Below are 20,465 nucleotides of genomic sequence, written 5' to 3'. Positions count from 1 at the left end.
TTACATTGTTTAATTCTTAATTTCTTTGCGTGTTTTTGGGTACTTGAGCACTGTTTAATTCGTAAATTTCGGGCGTATCATAGTATTTGAAAGTTGTAGCATCGCGTTTTAGTACCTGCATAGTGCAAAATCGTGTAGTCTCCTTCTACCGCCGAGCAGTGTGTCAGCAGTGCGCAAGTAGCAGAATTACTGTATTTACTAGGCAATCTTGTATTTGAATAACCGTTTAAATTTTGTGTAGAATTGTTTGTCCTCTCTGTAGATTAGTTCAGACGTTCTTTGTACTACAGTATTTAGCATGGATACGGACTGCGACTGCTGTGTTCGGAAGCGGGCTGAGTTGGCATCCCTTCGTTCCCAGCTTCAGGCAGTTTTGGTTTCGGTCACACAGCTTGAGGCTGTTGCCAATGGGCATCACTGTGGGGGTCTGGATGGGGGTTTGTCGGGGACGGCCAGCTCGTCCCACGCATCCCCCGATCGGATTACGGCTGTGGCTGCCCGGGATACTGCCCACATCGAGGCTGACCCCTCACCCGTGGTAGAGTGGGAGGTCGTCTCGAGGTGTGGCAGGGGGCGAAAGACATTCTGGAGGGCTGAACGGAAGGCCTCTCCAGTTTGTCTGACGAACCGGTTTCAGGCTCTGTCTTCGGCTGATAAAATGATCTTCAGCCAGACATGGCTGCTTGTCCTGTTCCAGAGGTTGCCTCTCAGTCTGCAAGATCCGGGCGGTCGCAGAGGGTGGACTTACTGGTAGTTGGGAGCTCCAATGTCAGGCGCGTAATGGGGCCTCTTAAGGATATGGCAGCAAGAGAGGGGAAGAAAACCAATGTGCACTCCATGTGCATGTGCACCCATCTGCAGGTGCTCGCTCATGTCAGCGCCAATGGTGTGTGTCGCTATGGACCGGAGGAAATGCTCTCTGGCTTCCGGAGGCTATCTGATTTGGTGATGACAGCCAGTCTCGCTAGTGAGATGAAAGCACAGCTCACCAGCTGTAGCATCGTCGACAGGACTGACTGCGGACCTTTGGTTCAGAGCCGAGTGGAGGGTCTGAATCAGAGGCTGAGAGTTCTGCGACCGTGTGGGCTGCAGATTCCTCTACTTGCGCCATAGGGTGGTGGGGTTTCGGGTTCCACTGGATAGGTCAGGAGGCCACTACAAACAGCAGGCGGCTACACGGGTAGCAGGGGTTGCGTGGCGTGAACTGGGCGGTTTTTTTAGGTTAGGCGGCCTTGGGCAAGTACAGAAAGGGCAACAGCCTCAAAGGGTGCAGGGCAAAGTCAGGACATGGGGGACAACGCAGCAATCGGTATTGTAATTGTAAGCCGTCGAAGCTGCGTTGGTAAAGTACCGGAACTTCAAGCGCTGATAGAAAGCACCGAAGCTGAAATCGTTATAGGTACGGAAAGCTAGCTGAAGTCAGAGATAAATTCTGCCGAAATTTTTACAAAGGCACAGACGGTGTTTAGAATGTATAGATTGCATGCAACCGGTGGTGACGTGTTTGTCGCTGTTAGTAGTAGTTCATCCTGTAGTGAAGTAGAAGTGGATAGTTCCTGTGAATTATTATGGGTGGAGGTTATACTCAACAACCGAGCTAGGTTAATAATTGGCTCCTTTTACCGACCTCCCGGCTCAGCAGCATTAGTAGCAGAACAAATGAGAGAAAATCTGGAATACATTTCACATAAATTTCTTCAGAATGTTATAGTCTTAAGTGGAGATTTCAATTTACCATACACAGACTGGGACACTCAGATGTTTAGGACGGGTGGTAGGGACAGAGCATCGAGTGACCTTATACAGAGTGCACCATCCGAAAATTACCTCGAGCAATTAAACAGAGAACCGACTCGTTGAGATAACATCTTGGACCTACTGATAACAAACAGACCCGAACTTTTCGACTCTGTAAGTGCAGAACAGGGAATCAGTGATCATAAGGCCGTTGCAGCATCCCTGAATATGGAAGTAAATAGGAATATAAAAAAAGGGAGGAAGGTTTGTGTGTTTAGCAAGAGTAATAGAAGGCAGATTTCAGACTACCTAACAGATCAAAACGAAAATTTCTGTTCCCACTCTCACAATGTTGAGTGTTTATGGAAAAAGTTCATGACAATCGTAAAATGCGTTATAGACAGGTACGTGCCGAGTAAAACTGTGAGGGACAGGAAAAACCCACCGTGGTTCAACAACAAAGTTAGGAAACTACTGCGAAACAAAGAGAGCTTCACTGCAACTTTAAACGCACCCAAAACCTCTCAGACAAACAGAAGCTAAACGATGTCAAAGTTAGCGTAAGGAGGGCTATGCGTGAAGCGTTCAGTGAATTCGAAAGTAAAACCGACTTGACAGAAAATCCTAGGAAGTTCTGGTTTTACGTTAAATCCGTAAGTGTCTCGAAACAGCATATCCAGACACTTTGGGATGATGATGGCATTGAAACAGAGAATGACACGCGTAAAACTGAGATACTAAACACCTTTTTCCAAAGCTGTTTCACAAAGGAAGACCGCACTGTAGTTCCTTCTCTAAATCCTCCCACAAACGAAAAAATGGCTGACATCGAAATAAGTGTCCAAGGAATAGAAAAGCAACTGATATCACTCACAGAGGAAAGTCCACTGGACCTGACGGGATACCAATTAGATTCTACACAGAGTACGCGAAAGAACTTGCCCCCCTTCTAACCGCCGTGTACCAAAAGAATCTAGAGGAAAGGAAGGTTGCAAATGATTGGAAAAGAGCACAGGTAGTCCCAGTCTTCAAGAAGGGTCGTCGAGCAGATGCGCAAAACTATAGACCTATATCTCTGACATCGATCCGTTGTGGAATTTTAGAACATATTTTTCGCTCGCGTATCATGTCATTTCTGGAAACACAGAATCTACTCTGTAGGAATCAACATTGATTCCGGAAACAGCGATCGTGTGATACCCAACTCACTTTATTTGTTCATGAGACCCAGAAAATATTAGGTAAAGGCTCCCAGGTAGATGCAATTTTCCTTGACTTCCGAAAGGCGTTCGATACAGTTCCACACTGTCGCCTGATAAACAAAGTAAGAGCCTACGGAATATCAGAACAGTTGTGTGGCTGGATTGTAGAGTTTTTAGCAAACATAACAGAGCATGTTGGTCTCAATGGAGAGACATCTACAGACGTTAAAGTAATCTCTGGCGTGCCACAGGGGAGTGTTATGGGACCATTGCTTTTCACAATATATATAAATGACCTAGTAGATAGTGTTGGAGATTCCATGTGGATTTTCGCGGATGATGCTGTAGTATACAGAGAAGTTGCAGCATTAGAAAATTGCAGCGAAATGCAGGAAGATCTGCAGCGGATAGGCACCTGGTGCTGGGAGTGTCAATTGACCCCTAAAATAGATTGCTCTGAGCACTATGGGACTTAACTTCTGAGGTCATCAGTCCCCTAGAACTTAGAACTACTTAAACCTAACAAACCTAAGGACATCACACACATCCATGCCCGAGGCTGGATTCGAACCTGCGACCGTAGCGGTCGCGCGGTTCCAAACTGTAGAGCCTAGAACCGCTCGGCCACCCCGGCCGGCCCTTAACATAGACAAATGTAATGTATTGCGAATACATAGGATGAAGGATCCTTCTTTGTATGGTTATATGATAGCGGAACAAACACTGGTAGCAGTTACTTCTGTAAAATATCTGGGAGTATGCGTGCGGAACGATTTGAAGTGGAATGACCATATAAAATGAATTGTTGGTAAGGTGGGTGCCAGGTGGAGATTCATTGGGAAAGTTAGTGTGGGATCCGTACCAGGTCGGGTTGACAGAGGAGACAGAGAAGATCAAAAGAAGAGCGGCGCGTTTCGTCACAGGGTTATTGGGTAAGCGTGATAGCGTTACGGAGATGTTTAGCAGACTCAAGTGGCAGACTCTGCTCTGCATCGCGGTGTAGCTTGCTGTCCAGGTTTCGAGAGGGTGCGTTTCTGGATGAAGTATCGAATATATTGCTTCCCCCTACTTATACCTCCCGAGGAGATCACGAATGTAAAATTAGAGAGAATAGAGCGCGCACGGAGGCTTTCCGGCAGTCGTTTTTCCCGCGAACCATACGCGACTGGAACAGGAAAGGGAGGTAATGCAGTGGCACGTAAAGTGCTCTCCGCCACACACTGTTGGGTGGCTTGCGGAGTAAAAATGTAGATGTAGATGAACATTGCTATGTTTTCTCTTCTGCTTTATTGATAGTCACATTGTACGTTAATCTTAATGTACAGTGGAGCCTTTTAAAGCTTTATGGCAAATTAGTTGAAATGAGGAGAAATCATAGTATGAATAGTGACTTGCCTTTTCCTTTTCCGATTAATATTCACGCTTCCCTGAGGTTGTTTGGAAGCATTTTTTGCGTGAGCATACCGGGGCGATTAAGAAATTCTTTTGGAACTTTCATTCTTTCGTCTTGGGCGATTATGGATTTCAGTGTAATTTCTTCCCTTTGTATCACCATCCGTATCTCCTGATTCGTTTATTGAACTACGACATTTTCGTTGCTAAAATTATTCGCCCACGAAACCATTTTCTGTTTACTTGGTTTCTCTCTGTAAGTGGATACACTTTTCGGTACTACGCTGCAGGGTTCACCGGCGGAGAAGATTTTGTCGAGTGTGAATCAATGCGATATGTTTCGTTTCCAGTTTGTATTCTCGAATATTCCAGAGTATTCCAGCACATTATATAACATTCAAAATCATTCGTTAACTTTCCAGATTTTTCGTAAAAGCTCGAGAATATTGTAGAAAAATCTCTAATGTTTTTCGTTGTTACCGGGTCGATATGAAAGAGATAGAAGTTGTCCTGGTGGCCACCATGATGTGATGACGACCACTTAAACACAGATATCCCCATAATGATAATACCGCACAACCACTATATCTCAGAACGGGAGAACCGGGTGTACCATCAGATATATAGTTTTCCAAGTATAGTCAACTTCAACCAAAATTTGTATTTATAAATTATTGACCATACGGTGCTATACGTACTGAAATGGCCTGCAGGGTTCCGAGATACAGATGTTCGGCGAGTTTCCCCACAGCAACCTAGAAAAAAAAAACAAACAAAAGATAATGTTATACATTTGCACAATATTCGTCATAAGATCACGTTCGTAAAGAAAGGAACAGAAAATTTCTTTTGCTGTTTCCTTCAGTCTGAAGATACACACACATATTTGAACCTGCTTGCTGAAATACAATTGCTACCGAATGACGCATCTGTACTTATTGTATAGATTAAAAGTTATTACAGCTATCTGAAAAGTCGAATGTACGGGCAAGAGTAAGAGTACAAGCGACTAATGTTAATAAGAGATCCATCGGTTAGAATTCGTGGAAGTAAGAGTTGCTGTGGGAGAACACAGCTTCATTATTTACCGCGATACGTATAGACTTTTAACCACGAAATTAAGTAATTCCAAATTTTAATATTCTAAATTTTCGTTTAACTAACTTTGCTATACTCTACGTACAAAACTTGCTTCTGGGCAAGTAGTGACTAACGTCATCAGAACGATTATAACTGACTGATGCGCGAGCATAATTTTAATCATAATGAACTTGTTCAAAAAGAACCTGACCGCTTTAGGGCTGGCAATAGGTTTTTTGTTTTCATTATCTTATTAGTACTTCACTGAAGTACTGACAGAAATGAATCATATTTTCAGCTGAAAAAGTTGAAGTATAGAATTATGATTACTTTAATCAAGTCTCCACTTGGACAGAATAATAAATTGTCAGTCTGGTGTTACTTGTATACTTCTGAATATCGATTTGGTCAATACGCCTCGGATAAATGCGATGTCCTATTTCTGGGTATCCGTTATCACGGTAGAATTAATTAATCCGAACTATATGAGATGGTTGAAGACATGCTGTCGGTTGCATCCCAAGGGATGAGGCTGACATACCCATTTTGTTCTCCATACCACTGTTGCTGAGCCATCTTACACATTTATACTCCGATCCACGAACGATGGCAAGTCGCGCAGCTCGAGACACGGACTGAAATTGCATTGTCGTCGGTTCCAAGCGACAGTTGCGTTAATCTCGTACTCGTGCTGTGCGCTTGAAGAAAGCGTATGTACTCGAAATTATACCTGTCGCTTGCTCGTGCAGAATTAGTCACTTACCACCACTGATTATGAACTGTAGATTAAAACTGAAGAAACTGCAAAAAGGTGGGAACTTAAGGAGAAGGGACGTGAATAAATTGAAAGAACCACAGGTTTTAGTGTTTCACACAGAGCATTAGAGAACAATTGAGAAGAACAGGAGAAAGAAATGCAGTAGAAGAAGAATGGGAAGCTTTGAGAAATGAAATAGTGAAGGAAGCAGATGATCAAACAGGTAAAAAGTCGAGGGCTAGTAGAAATCCCTGGGTAACAGAAATGATATTGTGTATAACTGGTGAAAGGAGAAATATAAAATGCTGTAAACGAAGGAGGCAAAAAGGAATACAAATGTCTCAAAAATGAGATCGAAAGGAAGTGCAAAGTGGCTAAGCCACGATGGCTAGAGGACAAATGCAAGGATGTAGAGTCTTGTATCACTAGGGGTAAGATAGGAACTGCCTAGAGCAAAATTAAACACACTTGGAGAAAAGAGAACCTCCTGTATGAATATCATAGAGCTGAGACGGAAAACCAGTCCTAAGCAAAGAAGGGAAAGGTCGAAGGAGTATATAGAGGTTCTGTACAAGAGCGATGTACTTGAGGGTATTATTAAGGAAATGGAAGAGGACATAGATGAAGATGAATGGGAGATATGATACTGCGTGAAGAATATGACAGAGCACTGTAAGACCTAATCGAAACAAGGCTCTGGGAGTAGACAACATTCCATTAGAACTAATGATACCTTGGGAGAGCGAGCCATGACAACACTCTTCCATCTGGTGAGTAAGACAGGCGAAATACCTCTTGACTTCAAGAAGAATGTAATAATTCTAATCCCAAAGAAAGCAGGTGCTGGCAGATGTGAAAATTACCGAACTATCAGTTTAATAAGTCACAGCTGCAAAATACTACCACGAATTCCTTACAGACGAATGAAAAACTGGTATAAGCCGACCTCGGGGAAGATTGATTTGGATTCCGTAGAAATGCTGGAACACGTGAGGCAATACAGACCCTACGACTTATCTTAGAAGATAGGTAACGTTGAGGCAAACCTACGTTTCAAGGATTTGTAGACTTAGAGAAAGCTTTTGACAATGTTGACTGGAATACTCTCTTTCAAATTTTGAAGATGGCAGGAGTCAAATACTTGGAGCGAAAGACTATTTACAATTTGTACAGAAACTAGAAGGCACTCACTAGAGTAAAGGTGCACGACAGGGAAGCAGTGGTTGGGAAGGGAGTGAGAGTGTTGTAGCCTACCCCCGATGTTATTCAATCTGTTTATTGAGCAAGCAGTAAAGGAAACAAAAGAAAAATTCGTAGTAGGTATTAAAATCGATGCAGAAGAAATAAAAACTTTGAGGTTTGCCGACGACATTGTAATTCTGTAAGAGACAGCAAATTACTTGGAAGAAAAGCTGAACGTAATGGGCATGGGCAGTGTCTTGAAAGGAGGATAGTGGAATGTAGTCCAATTAAACCATGTGATGCTGGCTGAATTAGATTAGGAAATGAGACGCTTAAAGTAGTAAAGGAGTTTTGCTATTTCGGGAGCAAAATAACTGATGATATTCGAAGTAGATAGGATATAAAATGTAGACTGGTAATGGGAAGAAAAGCGTTTCTGAAGAAGAGAATTTTGTTAACATCGAGTACAGATTTAATTGTTAGGAAGTCTTTTCTGGAAGTATTTGCACGGAGTGTAGCCACGTATGGAAGTGAAACATGGACGACATATAGAAGCTTTCGAAATGTGGTGATACAGAAGAATGTTGAAGATTAGATGGGTAGACCACGTAAGTAATGACGAGCTACTGAAGAGAATTGGGGAGAGGAGGAATTTATGGTACAACTTGACTAGAAGAAGACATCGGTAGGTAGGACAAGTTCTGAGGCATTAAGAATCACTAAAGTATTGGAGGGAAGCGTGGACGGTAAAAATCTTACAGTGTGGAAAAGAGATAAATACAGTGAGCAGATGCAAAAGGATGTAGGTTGCAGTACTTATTGGGAGATGAAGAGACTTGCACAGGATAGAGTACCACGGAGAGCTGCATCAAACCAGTCTTTGGACTGCAGACCACGACAACAACACAACCCACAGCAACTGGGACACCAATACACGAAACAACAACGCTACGAACGTTTGCACCATCCTAACACATTTGCAAATTTTGGACGATAACTAAGCCTTATGGTATTCAAGGGATGGAAAAGTGGCTCTCGTTGCTTATTCGTCGGGTAGGTATGATCCAGGGCCCGCTTGCCTCCCCGAATCTCGGACGCGGCGTTAGCGCGGCTGTCTGAAGATCACATTGACCCTCCCTGCGGTAGGTATTCCATTAGATCCTCTCTCCATTGACAGTTCTAACGCACGAGCTGTGATCTAGTTTATTTTGGACAGAGAATACTATAATAGAAGATCCAGTTGTCCTTTCCCCACAGCACAGTAACAATGGTCCCCGGGCGGCTGTTTGCGACAACATTGAGATGTTGTCGGGAAACGCGATTTGTAGGCCGGCTTAGGCGTCAGCTGTCAGGCTGTCACTGCGCGTCCAGCCAGTGGACGGTAGCCGTGGCGTCGGAGCCCCTCACAATGAGAACGGGAGGGCAGGTCTCCAGAGCCTGAGAAGCGCCGCCGGTCCGGAGTCGTCCCGTCAGCCTCTCATAATCCCACAGCGGCCCACACACGAAGAGCCCCAGAGAGCACAGGCCGCCGGATTAAAACCCCCACAAACAGGCTGCCGGCCACGTCAAGAGGCCGCCCCTGCACCGCGAGCATTACACCGGACCCTCCCTCCCTCCCTCCCTCCCTCCCTCCCTCCCTCCCTCCCTCCCTCCCTCCCTCCCTCCCTCCCTCCCTCCCTCCCTCCTCTCTCTCTCTCTCTCTCTCTCTCTCTCTCTCTCTCTCTCTCTCTCTCTCTCTCTCCGCTCCCCGTCAGCCTCCCGCTTCGGGGGACCCGTCTGCAGCTGTTAGCACAGACGCTAGCCGCTTCCGGGTTTAGTGTCACTTCTGAGCCGCGCCGGTTGTCAGCCGACATCCTGACAAGCTTTTCAGGTGGACTTTTTCCTGCTCGGGCGTCAGTTCAGATTGTGCTAGTAGAGTCTCTGGTTGTGCGCAGTCCTTCGGTAGCAGTAAATCCTGAACAGAGTCACCCTATCAGTGTGGCAGAAATACGAGAGTGCAGTGAAGTGCTAGAGCTGTGACCACCCGTATGAGGGAACCACCAGAATACTAGGAAAACAGTTAAATACAACTGAATATTTTGCTATCATAACACCAAAGGGATATAAAAAGGTGATCAAAGTTCATGGAGAAAAAAAAAGACTTTGAAATTTGGTACTGACTCTGTAATTGAGTCAGCGACGGCATAGCACTTGTAGGAGCTACTGTAAGGAATGTATACAGTAATACAACGGTAACAGAGGTTTATCGAATTCGAATCGCAGGCTATGCCGAGGGAATTACTTTAGGAAATGAGACACTGAAGGATGTAGATGTGTTTTGATGTTTGAGTAGCAAATGAACTGACTATGGCCGAAGTAGAGAGGATACGAAATGAGTAAGAGTAATTGCAAACATTGTATTTCTAATAAAAACTTAAGTGTGACGAAGTTCTTTCTGGGAGGGGGGGGGGGGGGGTGGTGCCAGGAGTGTAGCCTTGTATGCAGCTGGAATGCTGACGATAAATAGCTAAGAAGAAAATAGAAGAGTGGGTAGATCTGGATACAACTGGGTAGAGAAATTGACGTAGAGAAGGTATAGGTCGATAAGAAACATGCTGAGGTAAAAAATGTCCGTTCGAACAGGCCGCGGAAGACCCAGCGGTATCAGCAGATCGCCATGTCATACTATGCTCATATGCATCACTGGATGCTGGTATGGAGGGGCATATCGTCGACACACTGTTTTCCTGGTCATTGTCAGTTTTCGTAAGCGGAGCTGCTACTTCTCAATCAAGTAGCTCCTCAATTGGCCTCACAAGGGCTGAGTGCACTCCATTCGCCAGCAGCGCTCGGCAGGCCTGGATGGTTTCCGATCCAAGTCCTAGCCAAGCCCGACACAGCTTAACTTCTCTGGTCTGACAGGAGCAGTTGTTGCCACTGCAGCAAGACCGTCGGCTGAGGAAATAAGGTATCGTCAATTTTATAATGGGTGGAAGTGTGAGTGGATAACAATTGTAGAGGAACACCAAGCCTCGATTCAAACAAATGGTTTAAATGGCTCTGAGCACTATGGGCCTCAACTTCTGAGGTCATCAGTCCCCTAGAACTTAGAACTACTTAAACCTAACTAACCTAAGGACATCACACACAACCATGCCCGAGGCAGGATTCGAACCTGCGACCGTAGCGGTCTCGCGGTTCCAAACTGTAGCACCTAGAACCGCCCGGCCACTCCGGCCTGCAGCCTCGATTAAAGAGGGTAAATTTGATCAGTTGGGGGTTGGAGTAGTTATGTCGAGGTGAGGAGGCTCTTGAAGGACAGACCAATGTGCAGGGCTGCATCAAACCAGTCTTCAGACTGAAGACCACAACATCAAAGGGCTAAGCCATGCTTGTGACCATACGTCTAAACAAAAGTATCCACACACTATCATCTTTATGAAGTCTTGAACTCTGCTAGAAACATTTTCAGTTATGTATCTGAATGTTTCTAGAAGACTGGCAGACCTTTCTTTCTCAAGAGCAGAAACCAGAGCAGGTAATGGTGTTGAACACCGGCGTCTGAAGTAAAGTGAACGGCTAACTCATCCCAAAGGTTTTCCGTTGCGTTCAGGTGGGGATTCTAGACAGGCCACTTCATTGCAGGAGCGGTATGGTTCATAGACCATTACCTCACAGGTTCTACTTCAGGACATGCTCCATTGCCATGCTGACACAAGCAATCATTGTCTCCGAACTGTTCCTCTATTGCAGACAGCACACAATGCTGCAAAATGCATTCTATCCTTCCACATGTAGCATTATCTTAAGTGCAAAAATGGAATACATGTAACCACGGACAATACCCCCATACCATAATACCACCAACTCCATACTTCACTGCTGGAGTTACTCGAGCATTGTTCTCCATTCTTTTTAACTCTGTACGCACTGGACTGCTGTCTGCATTCTGGAACTCACGAGTGATTCATTCTGATGATTACATGCGATTTTTTTCAACCACCCTCTGCACTGCTTGAGAGGCCCTTTCTGTCATATCTGCATAGGTTTGCTTTAGCTGTGGTTGTTCCTTCATATTTCGACTTTCACAGTCACGTCACCAACAATCGACTTAGCTTTACAGCCGTTCAGATGTCCCTGATGTGTACGTTACTCAGGTGACGTCCAATGACTAGTCCAGATCGAAGTCACTAACTCTCCTGAGCGAGAAATTTTGTTGTGGTCAGTTCCGCAGTACAAAGGGGTGTCTCAATACTTTAGATTAGGTAGTGTATACAGTCTGGCCCATTGCACGGATTGTGTGGCAAATGGCATATCGACTTTAGCCAAGCATAAACTGGACGAGTTAGGAACAGGGCTTTAAAGAAGTATCAGTATTGTTGCGCCATTTAACAATTCACACTGGTGTCTCAGTGACATTTGCTTACAGAGCTGTGGAAAAACTCAAGCTGAAACATTACAAAATGACGGTACTTAACAGACAGGCACTGTTGCTGAACCTCAGTACTGAAAAGGCTGCTATAACTGTCCCATCATCAAAAACTAGTCGCACTGCGGTCTCAGACGTAAAGGGAGAGTGTGCCCTTACAACATCATGCATGAAATAAAAGCAAAACTTATGCTTGATTGTTCACATACCTATGGGTAGTGCAATTAGATCGATCCACTAATGCATCTTACATTAATTAATCTCTACATCTCTCTTTTCACATCATTCAAACGCTCTTCATGGGTGAGGATGAGTTTTACATCTCTAACAACTTGTCAGATCATTTATCTGTTCCGCTAATATCTTCACCACAGAGAAGGAGCATTTCAGGATCAGCCTCTCCATCCTGCTCAGACTGCAACAGCCAGTTATAATACTGGTGTCAAACAACACTATGTTAATTGTTCAGTCGATGGATTATTTGCAGTTGTCTATACATCGTCCGTTAATACATCATATCTCATGAGTTTGTGGTTGGCAGTTTAGTATCAGTATTTAATAGGCAGCGTACACAGACGTTCCTCCTTGCTGTCGTGAGTGAAATCAACGGTTTATCCGAGCTGTGGAAAATAAGTGTATTCACCTTTCGAGTCGAGGATGGTAGTATCTCTGAAACAATGTACTAAAACAGACGTCTGTTAGTGAGTGAAAGAATGTAGTCAATGCCGATCTTATTGTTACATCTAGAGTATATAGAGCAGCTGCCTCGGTGTGAACGGTGTACGTAAGTGTGAAGCTGGCCGATGTTGTAGAGCGGTTCTAGGCGCTACAGTTTGGTACCGCGCGACCACTACTGTCGCAGGTTCGAATCCTGCCTCGGGCATGGATGTGTGTGATGTCCTTACCTTAGTTAGGTTTAAGTAGCTGTAAGTCTAGGCGACTGATTACCTCAGATGTTAAGTCCCACAGCGCTTAGAGCCATTTGAACCTAAGTGTCAAGATGCTTGAAAGCCGAACACAAACTCGATAGTGATGCAGTTGTTGTCAAAATCAACCTGGGACTTAGAAAACCTCTGTATCAATAATCAAACTCTTAAGTGAACAACGATGAGTAAGCGTCTCTGAAACAGACTGGTGGCTACTGTACTGGTCTGGATAAAGCTAAACCAGCGGCTAAGGTATCACTGTTGAGCCTTTCCTTTTTGGCCGATGGTCGCCTACTCTGGTCGGTCGATATTTTATGTCAACGTAATACCATTCATATTTTCGGTCTGTTGTTTCAGATATTAATATCGCTGCGTACGTTGACGATTACAAGAAGGCACTTAGTAATTTTAGACGACAAATTTCGCTCACTGCTTTTTGATGTTAAATTATTAACATGTATGCTATTTATAAATACTTGTAACAGACTAGAACTTGTTCCTCTCATATTTTAGGTGTAAATGCCAAATAATTTTCTTCTAGTTTCCCGGGATATTTTAGTCATTGGTAACATCTTTGCTGTTGGTTAGCCGCAGTATATGAATAGATGCCTAGGGGTGAACCCCTGGGACTTCAACAAGCACTGCTAGGCTGAGTACGGTCTCTATCTGGAAATCAGCAATTCAGATGTGCTGCCGTGAGTGAACCTGTTCGAAAGCTACTTTACACGAGCTGTTACTGGGAGAACAAGCTGTTTAACAGTAAAACATGACATTCGTCACTAAACGCCTTGTGTCGGCTACGCAGCGGGTGGCGGTAGCACTTGGTACAGCGTAAGTATCGTAATACGGTGCTGATATAGTCATTCAAAGCAGATACAGATTTTAAAAGCACCAAATACGGCGCAACGCTACCTTTGACACAAAAATTGTCGCAGTACCGATTTCTGCTGGCTGTTTATCGTTTCAGATACGTTTCCTGTGTACGAACTAAATTAGGATACTTTTCTAATGAGACCTCTGCTTCTTACATTACGTTACTACGAACTACTGAAAACATTTTTCCACACACTTTTGAAAGACAGAAAGTAACCAGTCACTGAAATTTTCATTATTCATCACGACGTGTTGGGAGCATTTCGGTAGCTTGCGAATAATGTGGCGAACGTGCGCATTTGAAAAAAACTACCCTTCAATTCAAACAAGTTAAGGTTAAACTACATTCATTAACCAGAGATTAATCAACCCAACAAACTTTAGAGTACAGACAGACTAATGCACGCGGTAATTACGGTATACCGGATGTTTGTTTTAACTGGAGTCAATTACGTATGTCGAAAACGACGCATTGTACAAAATAACTGTTCTTGTCAAATGTTGAATAATCGTAAATGGGATATATGTCTGTGCTGCAACTGGCCGCCTCTGAAGCATCCCTCCTGTGTGGCGGCGTCAGCTTTGTATTTTCAGATGGGAACACTCTCCCCCTCCCATTTTATTGCGTATTCGGATTCTACGCCAAAAAATACGTACAGTTTATTCAAACAATTGTTTTTAGTTCATGGTAATGCCACTACAATCGACAAATACCAAGTGTGCCTGTTTTCAAATTATGAACCGATACTTTAGACACTCTTTTCATTTACGATGAGTCCGCACCTCGTGGTCGTGCGGTAGCGTTCTCGATTCCGCGCCCGGGTTCCCGGCTTCGATTCCCGGCGGGGTCAGGGATTTTCTCTGCCTCGTGATGACTGGGTGTTGTGTGCTGTCCTTAGGTTAGTTAGGTTTAAGTAGTTCTAAGTTCTAGAGGACTGATGACCACAGATGTTAAGTCCCATAGTGCTCAGAGCCATTTGAACCATTTACGATGTAAATGTAAACCTTTACGTCCTAACGGCTGATATTGGTCTTTAAACGTCACTTGATGTGCTGAATGTCATTGTACAGTATAAGTAATACGGTAGACATTTAAATTTCTGGCAAATAAGCTACCTGTGTAGTAACGTAATTTTCTGGTCCCTACGGGGTTGATGGTGGTGAGTCCCTAAACCACCCGAATGATTGAGTTCGGTGGCCGCTCTCCATTGCCGCCATGAGGATGTTTGATTTCGGTGTGTGTTTCCATCCAACCACTGTAACTCTCGCACTGGCCGCTGTGCGGCTGCCGGCGGAGTACAAACCATTATAATAAGGTAAAATGCCCACGAAGTAATGGTGAAAGGTACACCGGTCATGGAAACTCAGTAAATCAAAGATTACAATAGTGAGAAGCGAGGGGGCTGACAGATATCAAGCAACCCGATGCAACAAAAAAACTTATTACATCCACGTCGTTGTTCCTGGATCACGCTAAACGTAGTTTCTAACCAGACACTGAAACGGCTAAAAATGGTTCAAATGGCTCTGAGCGCTATGGGACTTAACATCTGAGGTCATCAGTCCCCTAGAACTTAGAACTAGTTAAACCTAACTAACCTAAGGACATCACACACATCCATGCCCGAGGCAGGACTCGAACCTGCGACCGTAGCGGTCGCGCGGTTCCAGAGTGAAGCGCCTAGAATCGCTCTACCACAGCGGCCGGCAAAAAGGCTAATCACATTGTAAAGTACAATGAAATGTGTAACATTAAATTTTGAACATAAGATAATTTTGAACATAATGAAATGGAGAATCAAATGCTTCGGTTATTAACTGAAAGCCGGCCGAGGTGGCAGAGTGGTTCTAGGCGCTAGTCTGGAACCGCGCGACCGCTACGGTCGCCGATTCGAATCCTGCCTCGGGCATGGATGTGTGTGATGTCCTTAGGTTATTAGGTTTAAGTAGTTCTAAGTTCTAAGGGGGCTGATGACCTTAGCACTTAAGTCCCTTAGTGCTCAGAGCCATTTGAACCATTAACTGAAAAAACAGGCACACTTGATATTTGTCGATTGCAGCGCCATCTACCACTAATAAAAAAACAATGGTTTGAGTAAACCGTACGTATTTTTTGCGTACAATACGAATATGCAATAAAAATGGGGGTTCCCATTTGAAAATACAAAGCTGACCCCGATTATGTTGTATAAATGTTCCGTGGAATTCACGTCGGGCGATTTCGGTGGCTAAATCATTCACTCGAATTGTTCAGCAAGTTGTTCCAACCAATCGTGAACAACTGTGGGCCGTTGGCATGGTGCATTGTCATCCACAAGACTTCCATCGTTATTTGAAGACATGAAGTCCTTTAATAACTGCAGATGGTCTCCAAGCAGCTGAACATAACCATTTCCAGTCAACGATCGGTTCTGTTGGACCAGAGAACCCTGTCCATTCCCCGTAAACACAGCCTACACCATTACAGAGCTATCACAAGTTTGCACAGCGCCTTTTAATGACTTGGGTCCATGACTTTGTAGGGTCTGCACCACAGTCGAACCCTACCATCAGCTCTTACCAACTGAAATCGGGACTCATTTGAGCAGGCCATGATTTTTCAATCGGTTAAGGTTCAACAGGTATGGTCACGAACCCAGAAGAGGTACTGGAGGTGATGTAGTGCTGATAGTAAAGGCAGTCGCGTCTGTTGTCTGCTGCCTTAGCCCCATTAACGCCAAAATTCGCCGCTCAGTTCCAATGGATAAGTCCCTTGTATGTCCCACATTGATTTCTGCGGTTATTTCACTCGGAGTTGCTTGTCTATCAGCACTGACAACCCTACACAAGCGCCTCTGCCCTCGGTCGCTAAGTGAAGGCCATCGGCCACTGTGTTGTCCGTTGACACAGTAATGCCTGAAATGTGGTATTCTCGGCGGAATCCTTACACTGTGGATTTCCGAATAACGAATTTCTTAACGATTTCCGAAATGGAATGTCGCATGTGTCTAGCTCCAACTACCGTTCAGAGTCTGTTAATTCCCATCATGCAACCATAATCACGTCGGAAATCTGTTCACATGAATCACCAGGGTACAAATGACAGTTCCGAGAACGCACTGCCCTTTTATATCCTGTGTACGCGATACTACCGCCATCTGTATATGCCCACATCGCTATCTCATGTCTTTTTGCTACCTCAATATATATGGGGTAATCGGTCCTCTGAGAGATTTTATTCCAGCTGTCACGACTTCCTCTCCTGTGTCAACCCTCTCGTTTATAAGTGGCGCTTATACATAACTTCTTGTATATGTACCAATCTCTGATTTAGCTACTGTTTATCCTCTACAGCTCTAGTACCATGTAAGTTATTTGCTGATGTCTTACCACAAGTACAGTCACCCTGTCTTCATCTTGTGAGTGCTTTCCACACGTTTCTTTACTCGCAGATTCTGCAGACATCCGTTTTATCAGTCCATGTAATTTTTAACAACCTCACGTAGTGTCGCGTCTCAAACGCTTCGGTTCTCATCTTTTCGAGTACTACCACACTCCATGATTGTCATCCATTCAATATTGTACTCCAAACGTGCTCTTCCTGAAATTTCTTCCTCAAATTAAAGCCAATGTTTCACACTGTCAGACTTCTTTTGTTCAGGAAAGCTCTTTTTTTTCAGTTCTAATCTGCTTTTATGTCCCTGTTTGCCTCGTCCGTCATCCGTTACTTTGCTTCGAAGGTGGGAGAACTACTTCTTCTACTTTGTGGTTTCCAAGTTTGATGTCAAGTTTCTCACAAATCTCATTTTTGCTGTTCACCATTACTGCTGTCTTCCTTCTATTGACCCTGAATCCATTGTAAGAAGGATGTCGTAATTAGTTCTTACGCACATTTTTTTAATAATTAATTTGTATAATATTGTAACGTTAACCTTATTTTCTACACTTTGAGAGGTCTGTTAGCCTCTGCTCAGACTAGGAAAGATTTTGAGTAAACTCTTTTTTTTTTTGTCTGATGGCGGACACGTAGTGTATCCTTTTTCCCAACCTTGTCTCTCAACGGTAACGGGAGGATAGCTTCAAACTACTTCCTTCAGCCAGAGAGGATCTTTTTCCTGCACTTCTATGGAAGATTGGCCTCCCGGTTTTCCTTCCTTTTGCTGATTCTTTACAGCCGTTAGGTAGCTTGCTCAAACAGAACCAGTGAATCACATGCCGTGACGGGATAACAGTTCTGATAACATTTCGATTTTTGGTCTCCTTTGCCTCGTGCGCCCTCAGCAGCCTCTCCGAGCAGTATGGGAGAAAGAACGGCCTCACGCTTTAGGGAGGCAGAGACGTGGCCATTTTAAGACAATTTTGTTCCAGTCGTTGGTGTTAGAATACCGTGTGCTGAGAGCACCACTCATTTAGGAGAGTCTCGATGCGGTCTGGGATAAAATTAGGCTATGTTGATGGAATCAGCACCACTAGCTGCCTCTTTTTGCAATGAATCATTATGTTAATTTTGATGAGAATTCCAATATTGCTGTTTGTAGGTCGAGGGCTTATTCGTTGCGCCATACTCCACCCTCACTGCTAATGGCAGGTGTCAGTGTTGTCTCCGTGCTCAGCTGTAGCTCCTACTTCGCCTTCAGTTTATCGCTTATATTTATTTCATTCTCCTTCCAAATCTGTTCGAATGGATCACTCGAGCCACGTATTACCGTTGTATAAACTATTCACCCCAAGTGTGCGGTTTCAGTGTCCATCAGAACGTCCAAATGTGGGTGAATTCCTAAGAGACTGAATTGCTGAGGTCATCGGTCCCTAGACTCCACACTACTTAAACTAACTTATGCTAAGAACACACACACACACACACACACACACACACACACACCACACACAGACACACACGCCCCCGTGAGGACTCGAACCTCCGGCGGGAGGGGTCGCGCAATCCGTGACATGGCGCCTAAACCGCACGGCCACTCTGCGTGGCGAGTGTCCATCAGACCCTTAATCTATTTCTCGCTTGCTGCTTGTACATAATTCATTCAATTTACCGTAACGACAAAGCGTGTGATGATATTTCTGAAGATGTGTGCTTTACTTGAGGCAGAAGATGCTGCTGCACCTTTTGTCCTCGTCTCCCCCTTCTTCGTAGCTCTCTCTTCCATAGATTGTGTGATACATTCTACCAGATCCCCTGAGCTATTTTCTGATCGGTAATGGATGCACAGAGGACATGGCTCCTTCACGTTTTACTATTTCCTTTGATTCAATTCCCGTCGTTACTACTAGCATCTTACTGAATTCAGTACGGCATTGCATGTGCGAAAGTGTGAGTAAAATTTACCTTTTCTCCCCCATATGCGAAGTACGGGCTTTTCGTATCACACGTCCCGCGCACCGAATTCCGTTTAATACGGTGTATGTTCGGGGCACTCCCACGGGATTCTGCTGTAGATCCGTCCCGGATCAATTAGGTATAGGGTAGCGGCTACGACACATGTTCATTCATGTAACACCAATTAATTTTCAGGGACAAGTGCATGTGCTGAATAAATTTTTCGTTCCATTCAGTATCCGTGTAATTCTTCCCCGCTTTAATGAGGATAGCAATGTTACCAGCAAATCTTATCTTTGATAAAGCATACAGATATGTAGCTTTCCACTCAGTGGTGCACTGTCTCATACCTTCACTGAATTCCCGCAGAATTCCATCCTGCAAACTATAGTTCATCTCTGCCATTCCAACAACAATGTACAGGTTGAACAGCATTCTTATTTTTCCATTTTGCTTCTTCAGTATATTATAAATTACACATCTTTCCCTAAACCCTGTACCTGTTTTCCTGAGGACTTCGAACATCATCTACCATGTTACACTTTCGATCGGCTTTTTTTCTTGTCCACAGATCCGATGAACTTGTGTTGATCTCTCGTAGGTCTTGCTTCCATTATCAGCTGCAACGTCAGAACTGCCTCTCCAGTTGTTTTGCCTTTCCAAACTGATTGTCATCTAACAGATTTTCTAATTACTTTTCCACTGTTATATGTATGATATCATTATCATCAATTTGGATACGTGAGCTATTAAAGTGATTGTGCAATAGTTCTCGCACTCATCTGCACTTATCATTTTCGGAAAGTATTTTTCCTAAACTTCTGTCGTTGTTTCTCTAGATTAGCCACTTGATTAAGAAGTAGCGGCACCGATCACGACAACTGACCATGGCCGGGAGAGCGGGTGCTGACCACATGTCCATCCGTACCCGCACCTAGTGACGCCTAAGTGCTCTGGATGACACGGCGGCCGGTTGGTACCATTGGACGTTCAACACCTGTACAGACGGTGTTTGTTTGTTTTGTTTTTATTTCTCCAGATTTTACAAGAAACTTGAACGGTCGTTTGGTTGCCTCTTTCCCTCGATTATTTAATAATTTCCGATGCAATGTCATTTATCCCTTCTGCCTTATTTAATATCAAGTCTTCGAAGGCGCTTTTAAATTCTAATACTGGCTCCCCTACAAAATCCATATCGAATGCCACATCGTCTTCGTCATTAGACAGTTATTCAGAGATGGGAAAGCAGTTGGAAGATCAGTGGGACCCAATGGACAGTGTCTTGAAAGAGCGATATAAGATAAACATCAACGAAATCAAAACGAAGGTAATGGAATGCAGTCGAATTAAATCAGGTGATGCTCAGGGAATAAGATTAGGAAATGAGAAACTAGAAACAGTATATGAATTTTGCTATTTAGCCAGCAAAATAAATGTCAAAGACCGAAGCAGAGAGCATGCAAAATGCGGACTAACAAAAATCAAGAAAAGCATGTATGAAAAAGAACAATTTATTAACACTGAAATTATTTTAAAAGTTAATCTTCTCTGAAGGTGTTTGGAGTGTATGGAAAGTGAAACGTGGACGATAAGCAGT

General features: G+C 44.0%; 1 protein-coding gene across 1 annotated transcript in view; it reads right to left on the bottom strand.

Annotated features, from left to right (window-relative positions):
- LOC126355019 (uncharacterized) overlaps positions 1 to 20,465 on the bottom strand; it is a 702,913-nt gene that overhangs the window by 555,357 nt on the left and 127,091 nt on the right. The window contains exon 2 of the mRNA XM_050005183.1: positions 5,030 to 5,086. The gene's annotated coding sequence lies outside the window, so the exon portion shown is untranslated. The remainder of the gene's footprint in view (positions 1 to 5,029; positions 5,087 to 20,465) is intronic.

Source organism: Schistocerca gregaria, chromosome 1, assembly GCF_023897955.1.
Source record: "Schistocerca gregaria isolate iqSchGreg1 chromosome 1, iqSchGreg1.2, whole genome shotgun sequence".
Taxonomy (NCBI): Eukaryota; Metazoa; Arthropoda; class Insecta; order Orthoptera; family Acrididae; genus Schistocerca; species Schistocerca gregaria.
Note: the sequence above shows the minus strand (reverse complement) of the source record. Positions and strands in the feature narration are given on the sequence as shown.